The sequence below is a fragment of the Lactuca saligna genome, chromosome 8, assembly GCF_052625555.1.
Source record: "Lactuca saligna cultivar CGN05327 chromosome 8, ASM5262555v1, whole genome shotgun sequence".
NCBI classification, from domain to species: domain Eukaryota; kingdom Viridiplantae; phylum Streptophyta; class Magnoliopsida; order Asterales; family Asteraceae; genus Lactuca; species Lactuca saligna.
This window is the reverse complement of record NC_136424.1, coordinates 143,032,918-143,057,030: the sequence shown is the minus strand read 5'-3', so window position 1 is coordinate 143,057,030 and position 24,113 is coordinate 143,032,918. Positions and strand designations below refer to the sequence as shown.

The 24,113-nt window shown below is 40.1% G+C and overlaps 1 pseudogene; it reads right to left on the bottom strand.

The window, feature by feature from the left end:
• Positions 1 to 382: 382 nt before the first annotated feature.
• On the bottom strand, positions 383 to 23,957 carry LOC145010154 (heat shock 70 kDa protein 2 pseudogene; annotated as a pseudogene).
• Between the last annotated feature and the right edge of the window lie 156 nt (positions 23,958 to 24,113).

Below are 24,113 nucleotides of genomic sequence, written 5' to 3'. Positions count from 1 at the left end.
CGACTACAATGTTAATAGAGAAAGAGACGATTGTAGATCAGACGTTGCACAAATAATAAGTGTCATACAAGGGAGGCAACAACAATATCAAAAGGTGATGAATCAGAAAAGAGATTTGTAGAAGTGGTTAGCTGAGGTGGAGATAGAAGGCTCATGAGTCATCTAAGGATGAGTCAGAAGTAGACGAGGCAGTAGAAGAAGTCGATGAAAGAGCTCTGGTTTGATGTCGATGGTTGTTTTATTATTTGAGAGAGAGAGAGAGAGAGAGAGAGAAAGAAAGAGGAAAAATATGGAGCATAATGAAGGCACCTTCGATGACTATGAGAGAATATCATCGGAGGTGGACGACAACGGTTATGGTTTGTGGTCAGCAATAGAGTTTTTAACCTAGATCTCTGATACCATTTGCATCAATATCAAATTACAAGGTGATCTGAGGGACCCCCCTTGGTGTTGGAGGAATCCAAGAAACCTTAAATTTCCCGAGAAAATTGTTGTCTTTATTTCTCGTTCTTTCACCTTCATAAACCTGAATCAGAACACCAGGTTGATTATGTGAATAGGTAGAAAACAGTTGTTCCTTTATGATTGGAATAGTTGTGTTCCTTTGAATGAGAGTAATCATAACATCATCGACAGTTTCTAAACCCAAAGAGAGAGGAGTAACATCAAAAAGAATCAAATCTTGAACTTTTTCGTTACCCTCGCCACTTAAAATTGCCACCTGGACTGGAGCACCATACGCCACCGCCTCATCAGGGTTTATGCTTTTACAGGGGTCCTTTCCATTGAAAAAATCCTGAAGAAGCTGTTGCACTTTGGGAACTCGGGTAGACCCACTGACAAGAACGACTTCGTGGATTGTGCTTTTGTCCATCTTTGCATCTCACACAAACCCTAAAATCAATAGTATAGTGCTTAAACAAACTCTCTCCATTAGTACATATACAATGACATGAAAAGGTGAAGGTCCAACGATTGGAATCGATCTCGGAACTATGTGTTCTTGTTTAGGAGTGTGGCAATATGAACGTGTGGAGATCATTGCCAATGATCAGGGTAGTAGGACGACACCGTCTTACGTAGCATTTACTGATTCTGAAAGGTTGATCGGTGATGTTGCTAAGAACCAAGTGGTGCTGAATCTGAAAAATATTGTTTTTGATGCAAAACGTCTTATTGGTCGTAGATTCAGCGATGCCTCTGTACAGAGTGACATTATGTTATGGCCTTTTAAGGCCACTCCTGGTCCAACTGAGAAACCAATAATCATCATCAATTAAAAAGGCGAGGAAAAACAGTTTGATTTAGAGGAGATCTCATCTATGGTTCTCATTAAGATGAAGGAAATCGTTGAAGCTTTTCTCGAATCAACAATCAAAAGCGTTGTATATTATCTAACACATATCATATAGGGCGTGTTTGAAACAGAGCATTTTGGAGTGTTTGAGAACTTCTAGTTTCTAGCGTTTGACAAAACGCTCCATTTAAAACAGAAAGTCTTGTTTGACAGTACAAGCTTTTAGGGTTTAGTTTAATCATATCGCTCCAAATCCAAATGCTACTTCATGTAGCATTTAACAAAATACTACATGCTACCAACTACTTGCTACAAGCTACTCGCTACCTGCTACAAGTTACTTGCTACCAACTAGTTTTGTCGAACACGCCCCTAATGAGGTGCATAACAGAGACTGGATTTTTTTAATCTGGAATCTTATTTGAGACCGAATATAGGCAAAAGCAGGTTAAAAATTATGCTATCCTATATGGTGGGCTATACATATTAAATATAGGAGGGCCAATTTAAATTTAAATTGGCCCTCCTATATTTAATATGTATAGCCCACCATATAGGATAGCATAAATTTTAACCTGCTTTTGCTTATATTATTTGGATAGTTGCATAGAACCCAAAAACTTTAAGGCCCATTTTTTTATATTATACACTTACATAGGTTGACCCAACAAGAGATTAGAAACAGACTAAGGCTAAAAAATTGAAGACTCATCAACCACACAAGAAACACACCACCATAAGACTAAAGACACACCAATAAAATTTTGAAGACCGCCTCCATGATTTATGTTCAGGTTCAACGATTCAGAAATCAAAATCAATAGCGCGGAGAGTAATATTTTCAGTTAAATGATTGATTTCTATTTTTCTTTTTGTTCCAAGCCTTGAATCAAAATTAGGTTTTCTATTTTTTCCCAAGAATCTAAAATTCTACTTATCAGATTATATTTATTACTTAGTAGAATTTAGAAATATGTTAATCTGTTCATTAGATTATCTTAATATGTAAAAGTGGATGAAATATTTTGTTTCTTTCATTGAATCGGATCCAAACATATATAATACAAAGTAGATAGCCCTAGACTATTTAGGAATGTATTTACACAATGCTATATTAACAAATGCAGAGATAATGTTGGCTACCCTATAAAACACAATAATGTAATATCATACTAATACACCCCGTTAGTCGGAACATAAGGATTTCTAATGTTAAGACTAGACTTGAAATCTTTAAATAGGATCCATTGTAAGCCTTTTGTAAATATATTTGTAAAACCTGTTTTCCAGACTGTTTAGCTTGAAAGCTAGCGGGACCAAAGATAGAGTTCTGGGGAATAACTCCATGTCACGACATGACGCATGGAAGCCCACGACATGGAAAGGTTATTTTAGTATACCAAGGATTAAAGGTTTCGAGTTTATGGTCTAAGAAGTATTATTTTGGCCAGATCTGGAATATGAGGTTATGTCTTAATCGTTTAAGACATTAGAATATGGAAGTGAGAATCTGGGAAGTACGCTGGGCGTAATCCCAGTACGCGCCGCGTAGTGGGATGCGTTCCCCATTTCTGGAATGCGAGAGTACGCCCCGCGTACAGAAGCTGGTACGCCCCGCGTACTGCTTGCTGTTGACTTTTGTTGACTTTTAGGGTTTTGTTCAACATGTGGACTTTTGAGTCAAGGAGGGGTAAAATGGTCTTTTACCCCTCTGTGGGATAGTGAAAAAGGGTGTAGCTTAGTCTTGGAAGCCTATATTAATTAGAATGATATTTCGTTGTGAATAGGCGGGGTTGGATCGTCGTTTCGAGATTCAGATATCGAGCACGTGAGATTTTAGACTTCCTACGAGGTGAGTCTTCTCACTATACTGTACCCGGAAGGGTATCTATGTGTGACCGGAAGGTCGGATATGTTATAAGATGTATGCATTGAATGTGATTAAGTTAACCGTTTTGTATGTGCTATGTATGCTATGCTTGTTATGGGTCGGAAGGCATTACGTTATGGGCCGGAAGGCATTATGACGTGGACCGGAAGGTCAGGGAGTCATGCACCGGAAGGTCGACACGGGTAGGACCGGAAGGTTTACCGGGTTGGGACGGAAGTCCCCTGAGACACATGGACCGGAAGGTCATAGCTTGGAAATGGGTATGTGTGTAAGTAGTATTTTGGGGAACTCACTAAGCATTTATGCTTACAGTTGTTGTGTTATGTGTTTCAGGTACAAGCGAGGACCGTGGGAAAGCGCCGGCATGATCTGTACACACTGTCAGAAGATTTATTTATGATCTTGGGATTTGACATGTTTTGTATTATGATTATGATACATTGGATTTTTATGGTTTGATTTGGATGAAAATATGTCTTTAAGAAATGAAAATCTGTTTTGGAAATTCACGTTGTTACAAGTTGGTATCAAAGCCTTGGTTTGAGGGATTCGGGTGCACCTTCGGGCGTAACTGAACTCAAACCGAGGATTTGCGAAAATTTTCCAATAATAAAAAAATCATAAAATTTTATAAGAGGTTTTGAGATAACCAAAGAAGGAGCAGTGTGTACGGTCAGCCAGCGCCCGAAAGGTAAAATCCCCCAAAATACGCTTACAATATGTGTTATGAGATATGTTATGATATGTTATGCATGCTAGAGTAGACTAGGTATTCATATTAGGACTAGAGTGGCATGATTTGTGATACCTTAGTCTAGGGGAATCCTGCTACTATGAGATGCATTGAGAGCGAGTAGGTAGCCAATGTATAGCGAGAATAGAGTACTTGCGTTCCGGGGTCCAAGGAGGAGGACTTGGGGTGAATGCTGATGCGGTGTAATCAGTAGTATAGGGCCCATACTACTGAAGACATCGGATCAATGAGCAACCCAAGTAAGAATCCTTTGGGTATCGGAGGCCGAGTAGGGTTGCGTTATCGAGTGCGAGTATGCTCGATCGAGTCTCTGACATTTTTATGTTGTATTTCAGAGGCATTATGGTTGGGACACGTCACAGACCTGGGATGAGCGGTGTGAGTGACGAGGAGCTTCGTCAGATGATCCACGATGAGGTGGCTGCGGTGATCAGGGCCAAGATTCCGGAGATGTTTGGGTCTATCAAGACCACACTGTTGGAGACTTTTGATGAGCAGTATGCTGCGGTGACTGAGGCTGCAGCTGCTGCAGCTACAACAGCTGTGGCTGCTGCCAGACCTCAGGGAGGTGACTCGTTGTTGTTCCGGGAGTTCAGCAACACGAAGACACCCGAGTTTGATGGGACGCAGGATCTGATCGCTGTGATGAGATGAATTGCTAACATTGAGGGATGCTTCTATACGTGTTCATGTCCGGAGCATCTGAGGGTACAGTTCGCTTTGAACCGGCTCCGCCTGGGAGCGAAGGATTGGTGGAAGTTCGTGACAGCGAACTTCACTCTTACAGAGATTTCAGCAGTTACCTGGGAGAAGTTCACCACTATGTTCAGATATGAGTATGTTCCCCCTGTGGAGAGGGAAGGGATGATTCAGGAGTTCTTGACCCTTAAGCAAGGTAATGATTCAGTTACTGTGGTCACCCAGAAGTTTCATGAGAGGGCGATGTTCTGCCCTCAGAAGGTGTCTACTGAGCAGGAACGGATGAGCCGATATTTGGGTATTCTGAGGAGGGACATTCGGGAGTTCGTATCGAACTCGACGTACCGGACATTTGCTAAGCTCCAGGAAAATGCCCGAAAGAGGGAGATTGAGTTGGAGACTCAAGCTAGGGAGGAGGCCGAGTCTCAGAGATTGGATAGGCGGTCAGTTCAGTCTCAGCCGTCAGCCAAGCGAGCCAAGTCCGCCAATTCGAGGACGGAAGGCCAGAAGGGCCGCACTTGCGGAAAGTGCAGCAAGGGTCATGAGGGGGCCTATCGATCGGGTGCTTGCTACAAATGTGGCAAAGAGGGGCATATCACCAGGGATTGCCCCAAGGGATTTAGGGTTTGCTTCCATTGCAACCAGACCGGCCATCAGAAGGCCGAGTGTCCTCAGCTACACCAGGGATTAGTACAGAGATCTGCGCCTGTTGCTAGGGTTACCGATATTCGACCGGCGAAGGCCGAGGCTCCGAAGGCTCGTGGGAGAGCTTTTCAGTTGACTGCGGAGGAGGTCTGTGCGACGCCCGATGTTGTGCCTGGTATGTATTCTTTCGTGTATTTACTTTCATGTTGAGATATTCTGCTTATATTATGATATGCGTAGGTACTTTTCTTGTGAATTTGTACCTGGCTTGGTATTTTTGACTCGGGTGCGAGTCGGTCTTTTGTATCTTTGGCTTTTAGTCAGCACATCAGTATTGATCGGGAAGTGATGAGTCGATCCCTGAGGGTTTCCATAGCTGGTGAGAAAGCGGTATATGCCACCGAGGTGATTCGAGAATGTGTGCTCGAGATTTTTGGTGTCAAGTTCCCAATTGATCTAGTTCCTATCGCGATGGGAGATGTTTGTGTCATCGTGGGCATGGAGTGGTTGAGTAAGTTTGGAGTGGTTATTGACTGCGAGAGACAGCTGGTGACCATACGAGACCCTAGTGAGGGAGTGCTTACTGTGTATGGCGAAAGGACCCGGTGTAGGTCAGCGTTTTGTTCGGCTGCCAGGGCGAGACAGAGTTTGCAGCAAGGCTATAGCGGATTCATAGGTTATGTGATGGACACACAAGTGGCAGTGGGGAGGCCATGTTCGATTGACGAGGTCCCGATAATGTGCGAGTTTCCGGATGTTTTCCCCGAGGAATTGCCAGGCGTGCCTCCGGAAAGACAAGTGGAGTTCCGTATCGATTTGGTTCCGGGAGTAGCACCTATCGCCAAGGCGCCTTATCGCCTCGCTCCACTAGAGATGCAGGAGTTATCCTCGCAACTTCAGGAGCTGTTGGGGAGGGGGTTCATTCGACCGAGTAGCTCACCTTGGGGAGCACCGATACTTTTTTTCAAAAAGAAGGATGGTTCACACCGGATGTGTATTGATTACCGGGAGTTGAACAAGTTGACGGTTAAGAACCGGTATCCGTTACCAAGGATCGATGATCTATTCAATCAGTTGCAGGGGGCATCTTGGTTCTCCAAGATAGACTTGAGGTCGGGTTATCATCAGATGAGGGTTCGGGATGAAGATATCCAGAAGACTGCATTCAGAACTCGTTATGGACATTACGAGTTTGTGGTGATGCATTTTGGGCTCTCCAATGTCCCAACTGTGTTCATGGATCTCATGAACAGGGTGTGCAGGCCGATGTTGGATCGGTTGGTGATCGTATTTATTGATGATATTTTGGTATATTCGAGGTCTAGAGAGCAGCATGAGGAGAATTTGAGGGAGATCCTTGGAGTTCTGAGATCAGAGAGGCTGTATGCCAAATTCTCCAAGTGTGATTTCTGGTTACAAGAGGTCTAGTTCCTAGGGCATCTTGTTAACCAGAAAGGGATATTGATCGATCCGGCCAAGATCGAGGCGGTGATGAGATGGGAGGTGCCGAGATCACCCACTGAGATCAGGAGCTTTCTGGGATTGGCTGGCTATTATCGAAGGTTTATTAGGGATTTCTCCAAGACCGCCATGCCACTTACCAAGATGACCCGGAAGGGTGTTGCATTTTCATGGGGTCCGGAGCAGCAGTCCTCATTTGAGACACTTCGCCAGAAGTTGTGCGAAGCCCCGGTGCTTGCACTCCCGGAAGGGATGGAGGATTTTGTGGTATACTGTGATGCATCAATATCTGGGTTAGGGGCAGTGCTTATGCAAAGGGTACACGTGATAGCGTATGCATCGAGGCAGCTGAAGCCTCATGTGTCGAGATATCCCACCCACGATCTGGAGCTGGGGGCTGTGGTGTTAGACCTCAAGATCTGGCGTCAGTATCTGTATAGGGTCCGGTGTACCATATACATGGACCACAAGAGTCTGAAGTACTTGATGGATCAGCCCAACCTGAATATGCGCCAGAGGAGATGGTTACATGTGGTGAAGGATTATGATTGTGAGATCCTGTACCACCCGGGCAAGGCTAATGTCGTAGCCGATGCTTTGAGCCGTAGGGCGGAGAGCGCCCCGATTCATGACGTTTGTATGAGGTTGATAGTGATGACTCCGGTATTGGACACCATCCGAGGGGCCCAGGCTGAGCTGTGAGACCAGAAAACCGAAAGAGGGAGTGAGTTGTTGGGAAGGTATCGGAGTTGGTAACCGATAACTGAGGACTTATGACATTTTAGGGTCGGATTGGGTACCGTTTGTGGGCGGGACGCGTACTATATTGATGGAAGAGGCACATCGATCGAAGTTCTCGATCCATCCCGGGGCCACTAAGATGTATCTGGACCTAAAGAAGGAGTGTTGGTGGCCCTGTATGAAGATGGATGTTGCATGGTTTGTTGAAAGGTGCCTAACTTGTTGCATGGTTAAGGCCGAGCACCAGCATAAAAGGATGGCCACGACATGGAAAGGTTATTTTAGTATACATTGTCTCCACGAAATAAAAAGGATGGCCACGATGTGGTAGTTGCTGCAACCTAAATCTCGGGATTTTTAGGGTTTCTCTCTTATATAAACACTTTAACTCTCATTCTAAATCATCTTCCTCATCCTCCATCACTCTCAACACCAGAAACCCTAACCTGATCCCTCTTGGTGATACTTGGCTCATTTTGGTACTTTTAGTGGCTTGAAGAATAAGAAGGTGTTCAAGTGTGTTGATCCAACAAGAAAACCTCATCATCATCCTCTTGTATATTCTTTGGACTCTTGTAAGGGTTCAAGATCCAAACTTTTTACTATAAGCTTCTAGATCTAGGTTTCTTGTCCAATTTCCTCATGATTATGGAAGTTTTATTGAAGGGATTCCATAAAGTTGGCTACTTTATGAATCCTTGAGGTCCCTTTGAGATCATATGTTGTATATCTAGAGTTTCTTGGAATATTTGGTCCCATGCAAATGTTTAAATTCATTTTGTAACAGCCTGAAATTCAGGTACGACCATTTAACCCTTCATCTTTTCCATAAATGTCATTTTGGCCCTTTGTGTTGGATGAGTACACTGGGCGTACAAAGAGTACGCTGCACGTACTCGTGCACTTAATTGGAATGCGATGTCACCCAGGTACGCTAGACGTACCTAAGGTTACACCGGGCGTAACCGGTCCATACCCAAAACCCTAATATGACTTGAGGGCTATAAAAGGAATGAGATGGCCTTGTCCCTTAGCCACCATCTTTCAGAAAGAAACCCTAAGAGAGCATTTCCTTCTTTTTTAGCTTGGGTGTGAGTGTTCTAAGCTGCAAAGTGTCGTTTCAAGGTAGTAAAAGAGAAGAGGAGTCCATTGTGAAGGCTAGAAGTTGGTGGACAAGTGTAGATCCGAGGACTACAAAGGTGGGTGCTTCTTCCTGAGGTAAAAAGTTTATATCTTGCCTTGTAGTTTATATGGTGTGCTTCTTGGACCAATTTCTAGGGTTTTTGGTCCCACGATGGAGACTTTATGAGCAAGTAGTCTCCATTAGCCTAGATCTATCATATTCTAGGTTATATAAGCTGTATGTCCATAAAAATGCAATCTTGGATGTGGATGTTGAGCCATGCATGAGATCTAGACTCTTGGAGGAGAAAGGAAAGGTGTGGGGAACCTTTTAGCCATGCCAAGGCTTAAAGGTTTCGACTTTATGGTCTAAGAAGTATTATTTTGGCCAGATCTGGAATATGAGGTTATGTCTTAATCGTTTAAGACATTAGAATATGGAAGTGAGAATCTGGGAAGTAAGCTGGCATAATCCCAGTACGCGCCATGTAGTGGTATGCGTTCCCCGTTTCTGGAATGTGAGAGTACACCCCGCGTACAGAAGCTGGTACGCCCCACGTATAGCTTGCTGTTGACTTTTGTTAACTTTTAGGGTTTTGGTCAACATGTGGACTTTTGAGTCAAGGAGGGGTGAAATGGTCTTTTACCCCTCTGTGGGATAGTGAAAAAGGGTGTAGCTTAGTCTTCGAAGCCTATATTAATTAGAATTATATTTCATTGTGAATAGGCAGGGTTGGGTCGTCGTTTCAAGATTCATAGATATCGAGCACGTGAGATTCTAGACTTCCTACGAGGTAAGTCTTCTCACTATACTGTACCCGGAAGAGTATCTATGTGTGACCGGAAGGTCGGATATGTTATAAGATGTATGCATTGTATGTGATTAAGTTAACCGTTTTGTATGTGCTATGTATGTTATGTTTCTTATGGGCCGGAAGGCATTACGTTATGGGCTGGAAGGCATTATGACGTGGACCGGAAGGTCGACATGGGTAGGACCGGAAGGTTTACCTGGTTGGGACGGAAGTCCCCTGAGATAGATGGACCAGAAGGTCATGGCCTGGAAAGGCGTATGTGTGTAAGTAGTATTTTGGGGAACTCACTAAGCATTTATGCTTACATTTGTTGTGTTATGTGTTTCAGGTACTAGCGAGGACCGTTGGAAGGCGCCAGCATGACCTGTACACACTGTCGGAAGATTTATTTATGATCTTGGGATTTGACATGTTTTGTATTATGATTATGATACATTGGATTTTTATGGTTTGATTTGGATGAAAATATGTCTTTAAGAAATGAAAATTTGTTTTGAAAATTCACGTTGTTACACATTTCTCCCTTGTTTTAGCAACTTTATGGATCCATGAGGTCCCTTGAGGTCATTTGTTGTAGATCTAGAGTTTCGTGGAATATTTGGTCCCATGCAAAAGTTTAAGTTTATTTCTCCCTTATTTTGACCTAAAAATGGAAGAGATATGAATTGGACGTGCAGGTCCATAAAGAACCAACTTTTATGATACATTTGGTGTAGGAAATCTTTTTGGAAAACCTAGATGAGTATCTTTAGTGATTAAGAGGTTAATGGGTAAGTCATGCCTTTTGATATCCTTAAGAACCTAGGTTTAGAGATCTTGTCTTATTGGAATGTCTTAATGGATAAAGTTGGAAATTATCTCCTTCAAGACCTTGGGAATGATCTTATCTGAGCTTTGGTGCTCTTGGAATTGGGTGAAAACAGCTTAACTGTTAAGCTGTTCAGACCGAATTCCCATGATGTGGTGACTAGGGGCAGCCCAGTTGTTTTGTCATGTTGCGACCACGACAAGGCCATAGTAAGGCCACGATGTGGAGGCTTGCTGATATAAGTTATTGACTTTGACTTGGAAGTTGACCGTAAACTTTTGAGTGTAGCCTTTTGACTTGGTTGACTTTTGGTCAATTGGTTAGAACCTGTTCCTCGACTATGTGAGTTGTTGACTTTAGACTGCATTTCCAAGTTGTGTTTTCTCACTATACTGTGTAGGATGCTAGCTATCTTTGTGACTCGTGCATTGGTATGTAGGTTTGGGCCCATTTGTTTGATGGGTTGGACCCATTTGCATGAGGGGTTGGGACATATGTATATTGGGTTGGGCGTGTATGTATGCAGGGTTAGGCCCATTTCCATGATGGATTGGGTCCGATGTATATTGGGTTGGGCCCATTACTATGGGTTAGGCCTAATGAATAGGTTGGGCACGTTGATATGTATGATATGTGGTATTTTAGGTAACTCACTAAGATTTGTGCTTATAGTTTTGGTTTAAACATTTTCAGATACTTCCAGTTCAAAAGGGAAGATTCTGAAATGATCACACAATATCCCATTGATTATATTCCACATTATTATTTGGTTTCACTCTGAAGTCAAGAATTTTTATACTATGGTTGGTTTGGACCAATTGGTTGTGTTTTTTGGTATTTGAAAAATGAAAATTTACTACTATTTTTGGGATGTTACAAGTTGGTATCAGAGTCTTGGTTTGAGGGATTCGGGTACATTTGTAGGTGTGTCTGAACTCAAATTAAGGAACTAGTAATCTTTTTGAAGAAAATAATAATAATAATAATAATAATAATAATAATAATAATAATAATAATAATAATAATAATAATAATAATAATAATAAGTTTTCTAAAAAGAAAATTTTACAATAAAGGGGTGTGATGTGTGTAATCATCCCAACTCAAGTAAGTGATTCCCAAAATACTCATACATGTTGATATGTTATGGGTTATGGAATGTTTTGCATGCTAGAAGTTATCATAATGATATGTCTAGGGTTGCATGATAGAATGCCTATTAGGAGAAAAGACTATTATGAAGGATGTCTTTTGATATTTTGTGGCGTATAGAGTTTTACTGCTCGAATGATGCTTGCTTTTTTGCTTTGTAGGACTCATATTGATATGAGTTAATTATTAAACGAATATGCTAAGTTACATGCTACGAAGGTTAAATAATTTTAGAAAGATTGATTTGACCCTATTGTGCAACTCTCGTCTATGTCCAACTGTTGTATGGTTGGGTCTTTTAGTTGAAAGAGTATTTACGTTTTGTTGCATGTAATTGTAATCATGAAGTAGTTAGCTTACATTGGTAGGGGTCTTTCAATAGTTAATGGCAGGGTTAAGTGAGAATCCTAAGAGAGCCTAGAAAGTGATTTAGTGCGAATGGTGCATTTTTTAGAAGGTATTGGGAGTATCAGTATAAGGAGGTGACTTAGAGTATTCGGGATGATTCTTTAGGAAAGTATGGATAGGTGTGGAAAGTAGTATTGGGTACCTACTACTAAAAGCACAGGATTTGTACTTGAATCAAGGAAAGTCACGAGGATTCTAAGAAGCCTATTTGATGAGGAGTTCTTCAGATATGTTTGATCATTTGATTGGTTGTATTTCAGTATATTAATGTGCATTCGTGGAGGAGGTTCTGGTTTAGGTTCATGCTCTGGTGTTAAGCCGATTGATGAGAGGATTCACAATTTTATTACATCATAGATCGCTCTTGGTATTTAGGATGTGACTCCGGTGATGTTTGGTACCATCAAGGAGGGGATCATTGAGCAGCTGGAAGAGCGGCTTGGCGATTTTGATGCAAAGATTACGGTTGGCCAGATAGGGCATGAACACTCTCTTTTTGGGAGTTTAAGGCTTGTAGAGCCCCATAGTTCTTCGGGAAGAAGGAACTTATGGCTATTAAGTGGTGGATTATTGACATGAAGAATGATCAACAGACTAGTTTCTACCCTGAGGGATCGAAGGTGAGATTGTGTCTTGATTTTTGAAGGATGGAGCCCGCGATTGGTGGGAGGAGGTTGGTTACTCTTTGGGAGCTAAGGTCGTGACAAAATTTTCTTGGGCATATTTTTTGGCGAGGTTTAGGACGAAGTTTTCACCGTCCATTAAGGATCAACAGTTGGTGAGGAAGTTTTAGGACCTTCACCAAATGACAAAGACTATAGCGAAGATCACCGCTAAGTTCAAGGAGAGGGCTTTTCTAGTTCCGTAGTATGCTACGGATGAAGAGATGAAGAAAACAAAGTACCATGATATGCTACATGATGATACTCAGGAGTTTGTGAGCCTGTCGAGCTGCAAGAAATTGGATGACATGATTGTTAGAGCTTGGGAGTGGGAGATCGAGTTGCAGCTTCAGACGAAGCACGGGCAAGAGCAGGATCAGACAGTGGTGGGCTAGGCGAAGAGACCCAAGATTTGTAATTCACGATCGGGTGGCTATCAAGGTTATGTCCGTTCTGCCAAGTATGGGAGTACTCATGAGGGCAGTTGTCATGATTCTTTGGTTATGACCATGATAGTCATTTTATCAGGGATTATCCTCGAGGTTTGAATATGATTTGTTTTCACTGCAACCAAGTTGATCACAACAAGGCCGACTGTCCGAGGTTGATGAGTGGAGCGATGAGGGAACCTGCTCTGGCTACAATGAGGATTACTGATGGCTGTGAGGAAAGAGTGGAGGCTCTAGCGGTGAGGAGGAAAGTGTTTTAGTGTAACAACCCGAAGTTGTCCATTGCCGAAACTCATTTCATCCGTAAAACCCGTTTATAGCGGTTCATTCCGATTCCGTTTTTGGGCTAAGTTATTTAAACTTATAAGTTTGTTTTAATCTTATGAGTGCTCAAATCCCTTAGAAACTCATGAAATGGCCCAAAATCATTAATTTGAAAATTTCTAAATTCTATCCCGCCGGATTACGACAACTTAATCGGGTGCGACCAAAAGCCCCGTTTGACGTCGGTATCGGGTAGAATTCCACCATGTCCCAATATTGGAACCTATATAAAGGGGATTAAGCTTCCATTTGAAGCTTTTTCTCTCTCTCTACTCTCTCTCTAACCTCTCTCCTGAAAACAAATCTAAGGGTCCAAAATCATCAAATTAAGGCTTCAAATCATCAAGGTATCTTCCCTAACTCCTAGTATATCATCTTTAGCCTTCAATTTCATGATTTATCTATGATTTAGAACCATGTTTTTGTGTTTACGGCCCTGGAACATGCTTGGGCCATAAACACACATAAAGGGGGGGGGGGGTTTATGCCTTAAAACCCTTCCAAAACACCATTGAAGCTTAAGTATTTTTTATAGAATTATGGGATTGGACTTAGAACAACTTGAGCATCAATTTTAAGGAGTAAACATGATTTTACTACCCAAGAACATGCTTGGGCCGTAAACTCATCTTCATGGGGAGTAAACTCCTTCTAAGGTGTTAAATTGGCACTTACACACCTCCTAAGCCTTGAACAAAAATGTAAAAGCAACCACAAACGAATTAGGAGCCTAAAACTTGATGAAAACAACTCCCTAAGGAGTTTACAGCTGTAAACCCTCCCAAAATGGGTTCCTGGGCCGTAAACTCCCAAATCATGGCCAAATGGCACCTTTAATTCCATCCAACGCTTGTGTAATAGCTCAAAATCACATATGATTAATTGAGAACCACCAAGAAACATTTTGGGCATGTGAATAAGAGTTTACGGCCGTAACATATAGTTTACTACTGTAAACTCCTCAAATGGTCCCTAAATTTTCTTAAATCACTTTCCCATGCATTGAATCTAACCCTAGAATTTTCCCTCAATTGATTCAAAGCCATTTTGCACCATAGAACACCCCACCATGAGTTTACGGCCGTAAACTCATGGGGAATGGGACTTTAGGGCCGAAAACTCTTATGTGAGTTTACTCTTAAAGAGTAAACTCCATATCCAAGCCTTATGTGTCCTTAAATGCCACCCGGGTCCCTCCAAACGCTTGTAATGGAGTGTTTTCGCGATTAGAAGTGTTTGTCCTTAACTAATAAATAATTCAAGTCCTAATTAGATACAAATGTGTATCTTTTCATATTACATAGGAATCTTGTGCGTTTGCAAACCCAGAACTGATGTTTAGGATCCAAACCGATGCATTCCTCAACCGATCAGTTCATAGCCCTACCCTTTTTCCCGTGTTTTTCAAATGTTTTCAGGAGGGAATACAAGCAAAAGTACAAGGAAATATTGTACTTAAACTTATCATTTTCTGTTCAAATGTTTCATATTATGTATACTTTTAATACCGAAAATCGTACTAACCATTAGTTCAAATTGCAGAGTAAATTGTCAAACTAAATGTAGATTCCTTTAAAAGATGATATAATCTAAGTTTATATTATGTTTTGTATAAGGAATCATACTAATCATAAACTAAGATTAATACTAATAAAATACAACTAGGGACAGAACGAATACGAATACGAATACGAATACAAAGATAACGAATAGGATAGAACGAATATGAATACGAATACGAAGATAAATAATAGGATAGAACGAATACGATTATGAATATGAATACGAATACAAAGATAACTAATTGGATAGAACGAATACGAATACAAAGATAACTAATAGCATATAACGAATACGAATACGAAATAATGCCTTTGGATGACGCCAAGACTTTGGAAATACAATTAGTGTACGCCTTGAGTGTCACCAGAGTTTTGAAATTAATTCGAATGTACGCCTCTGGATATCTACTGAGTTTCGAATACATACGCCTTAGGATGTCGATAGAGATTCGAAGATACGTCTAATGTAGTCTTTTGGAAATCACCAGAACATCGAAAATATTGTTAATGTACGTTTCTGAGTGACTCCAAATATTCGAAATTACTACTAAGTATAGCAGATAATCAACATTCGAATGTAGGATAACTAAGATATCAAAATACTTAACCAATACTATAAGTATGGTAGTTACTAGTACATCGAAATCTAAACTAAGAATTAAGTAACGAAAGGATAATTAAACTATTAGGAAAATATGGGATTTTCCTGGGGTAACATACAACTCGTAATCGAATTGGTAACGAATGATAACTAAACTATTTTTACATAAGAAAATATGGGATTTTCTTGGATAACAACTTTTTTAGAAAATAAAAAGGGAACTCATTCTTTTCAAAACTAAACCGCTTATGAACTCACCAGCTTTATGTTGATTTTCAAAAATGCTTGTATTCTCAGGTCAGCATTAGACAGGTACACCGCCACCTTTTGGAGAAGACGGAGCGTTAGAAGACTCGTCTTTGTTTTTGTTCATATGATATATGTATATAACACTTTTATAACTTTTCTTTCAAACAGATGTAAACAATTCTATGTAATGTAATGTTTTGTGTTTACTGTGTTACTATGTACATTGGATTTGATACTTAATGTGGAGTCCGCCCCAGAAATGTTTCCGCCTTTGGTTTTTAGGGTGTGACATTTAGTTGCAAGACGAGGAGGCCTGAGTTCCATCAGATGTTGTTACAGGTATATATCGTATTCAATTCCTTCATTCTCTTATTATTTGTGCTTATGATCATGTGATTATGTATGTGTGATGTTATGTTTGGTTTATTTAAGTGTCCACCTAAGAATTGAAGTGTCTTCACAATTTATTGGTTATTATTATCTGAGAGTTTTTCATATGTCATTTTGCATACCGAGAATCATGTTCGAAGGGTATCTGGTTGATCCAGTTGTAGGCGTCGACACGGGAGGCGATGACCAATGATATCATGAGCCTTGGATGGGAGCGAACTGAGTGTTGTGCTTGGAGGATCAATGTATGGGTTGATTTTGATGGTTTCAGCGCAATGAGTCTGAGGAAGTTGCAGTGCAAGTTTACCGCATTTTGGTATTCGATATTGTTGATATCTTCATGGTTGTGAGGTATAAAGGATTGGTTATAATGAGACTATAGGTGAGTTGTTATTATATTCAAGCTTTTACGGAGGTGGATGTGGTCTTAGCATCAGAAGCTTCTGGACAAGGATGTCGTTGTAGTCAGTTGTTCCTTTTGGGAAAATGAAGATAGAGTTAAGGGGTGCATGTGCCATTTAGGTTAGATTTTAGTTGAGGGGTTGGTTAACTTGTTGGATCGATCTCTATTGTTAATAGGGTAAGATTTGTTGTGGATCTATCAATTTTAGGGCATGGTTGATGCATCTTTGATTGGGTTTTTTTCCAATTAGAAAGTGAGTCATTGGATTGACTATTTATCCGTTTCCAATAGTGGGGTTATTCGTTCTTTGTTATAGATTGAGTTTTTTCAAGGATTTGGAGTCACTGGAAGGTGCTTTGGATACAGAAATCTTCCGTCAAGACTAGCAAATTGCTTAATATGATTTCAAGTGTATGTACCCTAGATTGCTTGGTTATGGAATGTTAGTTCTTATGAAGTCGGGATGGTGGTGGTTGAGAATTGAGGTTGTGGGATGGCTCGGAAAATCTAATGATTATGAGGTTGCAGAGTGTAGTTGAATCCAAGTGGGGATGAATTGTTGGAATTAATGGGAACATTTCCAAGTGTGAATCAATGTGGAATTTCATACCACAGGATAAGTGCAGATCCATTTATGGTTGTTGTATGAGTTGAGGTTTATGCAAGGAATAATGTTCTTTGGTGAGTTATAATCAGTAAGGCAAACATTGAGGATTCATGTTATCTCATCCAAGGATGTGAAGAAACGGTAGTGGCGCATTATAGGTCCATGACTAGTTTCAGGTTGAGGGTTGTGTTAGAAACTCTCTGCCCGTTCTTTTCCGATGAAGAATTTAGGGTTGAAAGCATGACCCAAACTCATGTTTGGGGTTTAACAGATTGGGGTTTTGATTCATGTTGATTTTGGCTTGGTATTGTGGATAGTTGGAAAGACCATAGGTTGGTCCCATGGGTATTATGGAAGTATTGCAATACTAAGGGATAGCCCGTAGTACCTGCTAGGATGAGTTTGGCTATTTCAGGAATGATGCAATACTGTGGGGGTTGGGGGAATCAAGATCATCTTTTGGGTTGAGTTGGACTTGTTATTGTTATTTTAGCCTTTTGTGTTAAAGAAGGAGGTGTGTTAGAGTTGTGGCAGTCAAGGAGGGTTCTAAGGGGTTCCCGGTGTGGCACCGGCAACCCTTAACTTTTCTGGCCGCAGTGAATTTTTTTTCGATTTTTTAGTTTTTCTACCTATTTTTCATGTATCAACAACACCTATTTATCCCGGAAACACCTATCATGTATTCCTGCGTCTGTCTCTGGTGGCGTTGATTAGACTAGTATAACTCCCGATAGGGGGCGGGGCCCATTAGGTTATACTGTCTTGGCTGAGACCCGTGGGCGAGGGATGTTTGGTTATGTTAGATTGGGTGATACTTGTAGGAGAGGCCTATTTGGTTATGTTATCTTGGGTGAGAAGAACATTCAGATGTTTGAGGTTATTCTTAGGGCATGTGGTGTTGGTCGTGAGTCTTTAGGCCAGTGACACAATGATGGTGGTACCCGATAGCTTTTGGCATGGTTGGGGTGTTAGAACATTTTAATTGTTGGGAAGTTCAGTGATTAGTTGGCTACATTCGTGTTGGTGGATAGGATAGAGTAGCCTTTGTTAGTTAGACTCTTGGTTGGAGTCTTGTTGTGCGACCGTGTGTGAGGTTGTTAGTTTTAGCAAATGGTCAAGGAATATGTATCCTAGTTTATTTATAGGATATCATGGAATTAGGAGATCTTTCATAGATTGAGTATGCAAGATTTTGGTTAGTTATAATGCGACAACTATATATATATATATATATATATATATATATATATATATATATATATATATATATATATATATGTATAGCACCAATGGTTGAGACTTGTATTGGTGTCGCTTTTGTATTCGAGAGAAAGGTTATCAACAACGACAAATGGCAAGAATTCTAATTTCCCGTTATCAGTGTGATAATTCAGGGTCGGAGGGGTTTTGGTCAATTCGGGTTGCGGATTAGAGTCATTATGGATGTGTTTTGAACGGTTCTATCTGTATGGAAGTCATGCATGGTTTAAGGTTTTCAGATTTTGGACGAAGTAGTTGGACTTTCTCTCAGTTAAAGGTGGCATGTTAACATACGTTGCTTTGTTAGAGCATGTGAATTATGCTAAAGATTGGTTCGGTAGTAGTAACGAAAGATGTTCATCTGTGTGAGATGATTTTTCAGTTTCTGTTTTGGTTTCAAGGAAGTTCAGTCAGGTTTGGTCAATGTAGTAGAGTAAATCATAAGGAATTATTTCGAGGATGAAATAGTTTAAGTGGGGGAGAGTTTTAACACCAGTTTTACAGATTAGTTTAGCTTGAAACTTAGCGGGATCAAAGATGGAGTTTTTAGGAATAACTCCATGCTACGACGTGGCACATGGAAGCCCATACGTGGCATTTTTAGTGGTATCCACCACGTAGCAGTCACTATAGCCCAAAACCTTGGATATTTAGGTATTATCTTGTATATAAACACCTTAACTCCTATGCAAGTCATATTCCTCAACCTCTGTCACTCCCAAAAAATAGAAACCCTAATCCCTCTTGGTGATTCTTGGCTCATTTCGGTACTTTTGGTTGCTTGAAGAAGAAAAAGAAGCTGTTCTAGTGTGTCGATCCAGCAAAGAAACTTCATCATCATCCTCTCGTGTATTCTCTAAACTCGTGTAACTGTTCAAGATCCATGCTTTTTGTTCTATGCTTCTAGATAGAGGTTTCTTGTCCCATTTCTTCAAGATTCTGGAAGTTTGATTGAAGAGATTCCTTAAAGTTGGCAACTTTATGGATCCTTGAGGTCCCTTTGAGGTCATATGTTGTAGATCTGGAGTTTCTTGGAGTATTTGGTCCCATGAAAAAGTTTGAGTTCATTTATCCATTGTTTTGACCTAAAAATGGAAAAGACATGTATTGAACATGCATGTCGGTAAAGCACCAACTTTTATGATCCATTTTGTGTAGGAAAGCTTTCTAGAAACCCTAGATGGGTGTCTTTGGTAATTAACAACTTAATGGAAGAATCATGCATTTTGTTGTCCTTAAGAACCTAGGTTTAGAAATCTTGTATTATTGGAATATATTAATGGATAAAGTTGGAAAGTTTATCCATAAATACCTTGGGAGGGATAATATTTAAGATTTGGAGCTCTTCGGAATTGGGAGAAAACAACTTAACTCATTCAGCTGTTCAGACATAGTTTCCACGATGTGGCTTTTAGGTTGCCACGAGGTGGAGACTTAGGGCAGCCCGATTATTTTCTCATGTTGCGACCACGATGTGGCCAAATAAAGGCCATGATGTGGAGGCTTGCTGATGTAGGTTATTGAATTTGAATTGGAAGTTAATTGTTGACTTTGAAGTGTGGGCTACTGACTTGGTTGAATTTTTGTCAATTGGGTTTTGGTAATTAGGCTAAGGTCTTACCTTAAGTGATTGATTAAGTGGTGTATAGAACATGTTCCTCATCTTTGTGAGCTATTGACTTTGGACTGCATTTTCGAGCTGAGTCTTCTCACTATATGGTGTAGGATGCTAGTTGTCTTTATGACTCTTGCATTGGCATGTAGGTTTGGGCCTATTTGTATGATAGGTTGCACTCGTTTTCATAAGGGGTTGGGCCTATAATTATGTTGGGCTAGGCCCGTATGTATGCAGGGTTGGCCCGTTTATATGATGGAATGGGTCCGATTTATGTTTGGCTGGGACTGTTAATATGGGTTGAGCCTAATGTATGGGTTGGGCCCGTTGATACATATGGCAGGTGGGATTTTTTGGAACTCACTAAGCTTTATGCTTACAATTTTTGGTTTAAACATTTTTAGGTACTTCCACTTCCAAATGGAAGAGTCCGACATGATCACACAACATCCCCTTGATTTTATTCCACATTGTTATTTGGTTTGACTCTGATGTCGAGAATATTTATATTATAGTTGGTTTGGAACAATTGGTTATATTTTTGGGTATTTTGAAAAATGAAAAGTTTACAACTATTCTTGTGGGGTTACAATATCAACAATTTGATATCCAGAGGGTACATGAAAAACATGAACTTCATCTCTAGCCACTTTTTCCCAAAAAAATGAACATCGATCTCGATGTGCTTAGTTCTTTGAAGTTGCATTGGATTTGTGGAAAGGTATTACACTAACATTGTCAGAATATACAAGAGTGGCTTTATGGGGTGAGCGATGCAATTCACATAGCAGGTTATGCAACCAACAAGACTCAGAGACCATATTTGCGACCCCACAATATTCAGCTTCAACATTTGGTCATGAAATTGCCAGTTGCCTTTTGGAAGACCATGATAATAAATTATTACCCATGAATATATAATAGTTGGATGTCAATCTGCGAGTGTCTGGGAATCTTGCCTAGTCAGCGTCAGTGTAGGATAGAAGAGAAATGGTAAATTTTAGTGTAAGAAAAAAAATTGATCAATGGTATCTCTAATGTAGCGCAATATGTGTTTCAAAGTTGTAAAATGGGTGGTGCGAGGAGCATGCATGTTCATGCAAACTTGTTGGACATTGTAACTGATGTCGGGTCATGTAAAACTGTAAAAATTAAGTATTGTAGTGCCCTATCAAGCTGTCGATATTTAGTAGCATTTTCGGGAAGCTGGCCGAAGGAGGAACTTAGTTTGGTGGAGGTTTCGACTGGTGTAGGAACTAGTTTGATGTTTTCAATCACTAGTCATATAAGGATATCCATGGTGTATTGATGTTGGGACAAAAAGTGAATCATGGGGTTGATGTGTATCAACAATACCAAGAAAAAAAACTAAGTGGTCTGAGGTCCTTCATGGAAAATTATATGCATGGCTATAAGAGTCAATAATTTTCTATATAACTCATGTGATGACGTGAGCAAGGTGATGTCATCTACGTAGAGAAGTAAGTAGTCGATGTCACGTCCCTTTTTGTAAAAAAAAATAGTGAGTAATTAGAATGAGTATGAATGAAACCAATTATGTAGGTGTAATTTTCAAAATGTTAATACCATGCGTGACGGCCTTACTTGAGGTCATATTAGAACTTTCTCAAACGACACACATGATTTGGAAAATTAGAATCTAGAAAACCCGTAGGTTGATTCATGAACATGGTTTCGTTCAGGTGTTTGTTCAGGAATGTGTTTTTCATATCCAATTGGTGAATGGGCCATGCATGAGATACGACAAGGCTAAGAACCGTGAAAATGGTGGTAGGTTTGACAATTAGAATGAAATTTTCCCCACAGTCCACAATAATTTGATATGATCGACCATCAAAAACTAGTCGTGCCTTGTACCTCTCAAATGTCCCATCCTATTTTGTTTTGTGTTAGAAAATCCACATACTCTGGACTATATTCATGCCATCTTGTTTAATGACAAGATCCTACATGTTATTATCAATAAAGGCTTGAAACTCCTCGAACATAGCATTCTTCCGATCTAGGTTAACGAGGGATTCAATATGTATTTTAGGCAAGGGAGAAATAGCATCAGAGGAGTGGAGGTTAAGTGGAGGTTTGTTGTTGGATAGACGAGTCATACTATAGGGTTTGCATGGTATGTGGTGGTTGGGTAAAAGTGATATGTGTGTTAGAGTGTAGAGGTTATGAGGAAGAGTATAAAGACTATATGTGAAGTGTAGTGGGGGAATGAGTGGAGTATTTACAGGATGGGTAGGGAAAGATTGAATTGGTGAGGAAATGGGTGAGGTCCATGATGATGTATAAGCAGTAATAGTTGGGCATGTGAGTTTCGGTGGTGGTGCTAGTAGTGGTAGTATGTCACCGGATGGGTGAGGAGTGTCATATATGAAAATAAAGTAATTGGTTAGAGATAAAATAGAATGTTGAAATGTAAAGGAATGCTCATCAAACACAACACGATGTGAAATTATGAGGTGAGGTCAAAGCATTTATAGCCACTATGGTCGGAAGGAAAGCCGAGGAAAACACACAGAGGAGAACTAGCTTGTAATTTTTTGGTGGAAATAAATAAGATAGCTAAGGGAACCAATAAGTTTAACATGGTCATTTTTAGGAATGTGATGATATAGGCGGTAGGTGGGAGTTTCATATGAGAGAATTTTAGTTATAAGAATATTTAAAAGATAGGTAGCGTGAGAAAGAGCATGATGCAAAACACGTGATGGAACACTAGAGTGAGAAAGAATGGCGCAAATGATATTAATGATAGATATTATTTTTCTCTCCAAAGTGATATTTTTAGAGGAAGTGTAGGGACACGAAAACTAAAATTTTAAGACATTTTGAGAACCAAATTCATGAAATAAATGATTGTTGTATTCTTTCACGTTGTCACATTGAAGTGATTTGATTTTTTTATGAAATTAGGTGGAGATTAGTTTGTGAAATCGTTTAAATGTGGGAAAAACTTGAAATTTTTGAGATAAGGGAAAGGTCCACAAAAATTGTATAATCATCTAAAATAATAAATAGTAGTGATGACCACCAGAAGAAAGAATCGGGGAGCTCCAAACATCACTATGTATAATATCAAAAGCAGGAACGGTATGAGAACTTGAAGCATGAAATGGAGGTTTAATATTTTTTCGTATGTGCATGATTCACAAATAAAAGTCATTTTAACATGAAAAGTAAAATATAAATGTTTATTTAAAGAAGATAAAATGTTGGCTCCTGGGTGTCCCCAGCGAAAATGCCACAGGTCTCGAGTGATAACCTTAAAGGTGGATGAAGATGTATGTTAAGAAGGATGTGATATCATGAGCAGCTAGAGATCCCAAAAACCATTGCATCGAAGAAGAGGTGTCTGTGTCTATAAATCTTTCACATGAAAACCATACCGATCAAATTCAATTGGTACTTTATTGTCTTTTGTGAGACGCCATATAGAAAGTAACTTCTTAATAAGATTCGAAACATGATGGACTTGTTTTATAAATAAATAAGGAAAAAGGGTGGGGTAGGGTGTGGTTACCAGTTCCTTGGATTGGAAGATATGCACCATTACCTATAATGATATAATGAGAGTGAACCTTAATGACATAAGAAGAGAGATTACATGTATTGTTTGTCACGTGAGTGGTGTCGTAACTATCTAAATACCAATTTTGGTCCAGTGGGTAAAGGCTCATGGTATGAAATAAATGATTCATATTAGTATGAGTGTAAGTAGTTTCTGATGTGGCATAAGATTGTGGCACACGTGCTCTAAATTTGGTCAGTATTGATGCATTGGACAATGTAGATATAGGTGATCTTGTCTAAGTAGTAGTGTAAGGGTAAGAAGGGCTATTAAAAGGTGGCAACTGAAATTACCCATAAGCAGATGCCCATAGTTGTGATGAAGGGGAGAATGGGTGTTGTCCATTCCATGGTGAAAGTGGTTGTTTCCATCCATGACCATTGTCATATTGTCCATCGCATTATCTACCTCATCCGTGGCCTCTATTCCCATTACCGCAGCCATATCCATTATTTTTTTGAAAATAAGATGAGTGGTAAGAGGGCCTAACAATGCCTTGCATCTTTCTAGCAAAATCAACTGGGAACAAGCTTCATAAAAATATGGAAGCAGATTTGTTTGTTGTATCGACATAGCAATGCATTCGTATGCTTGTGGAGACCTACA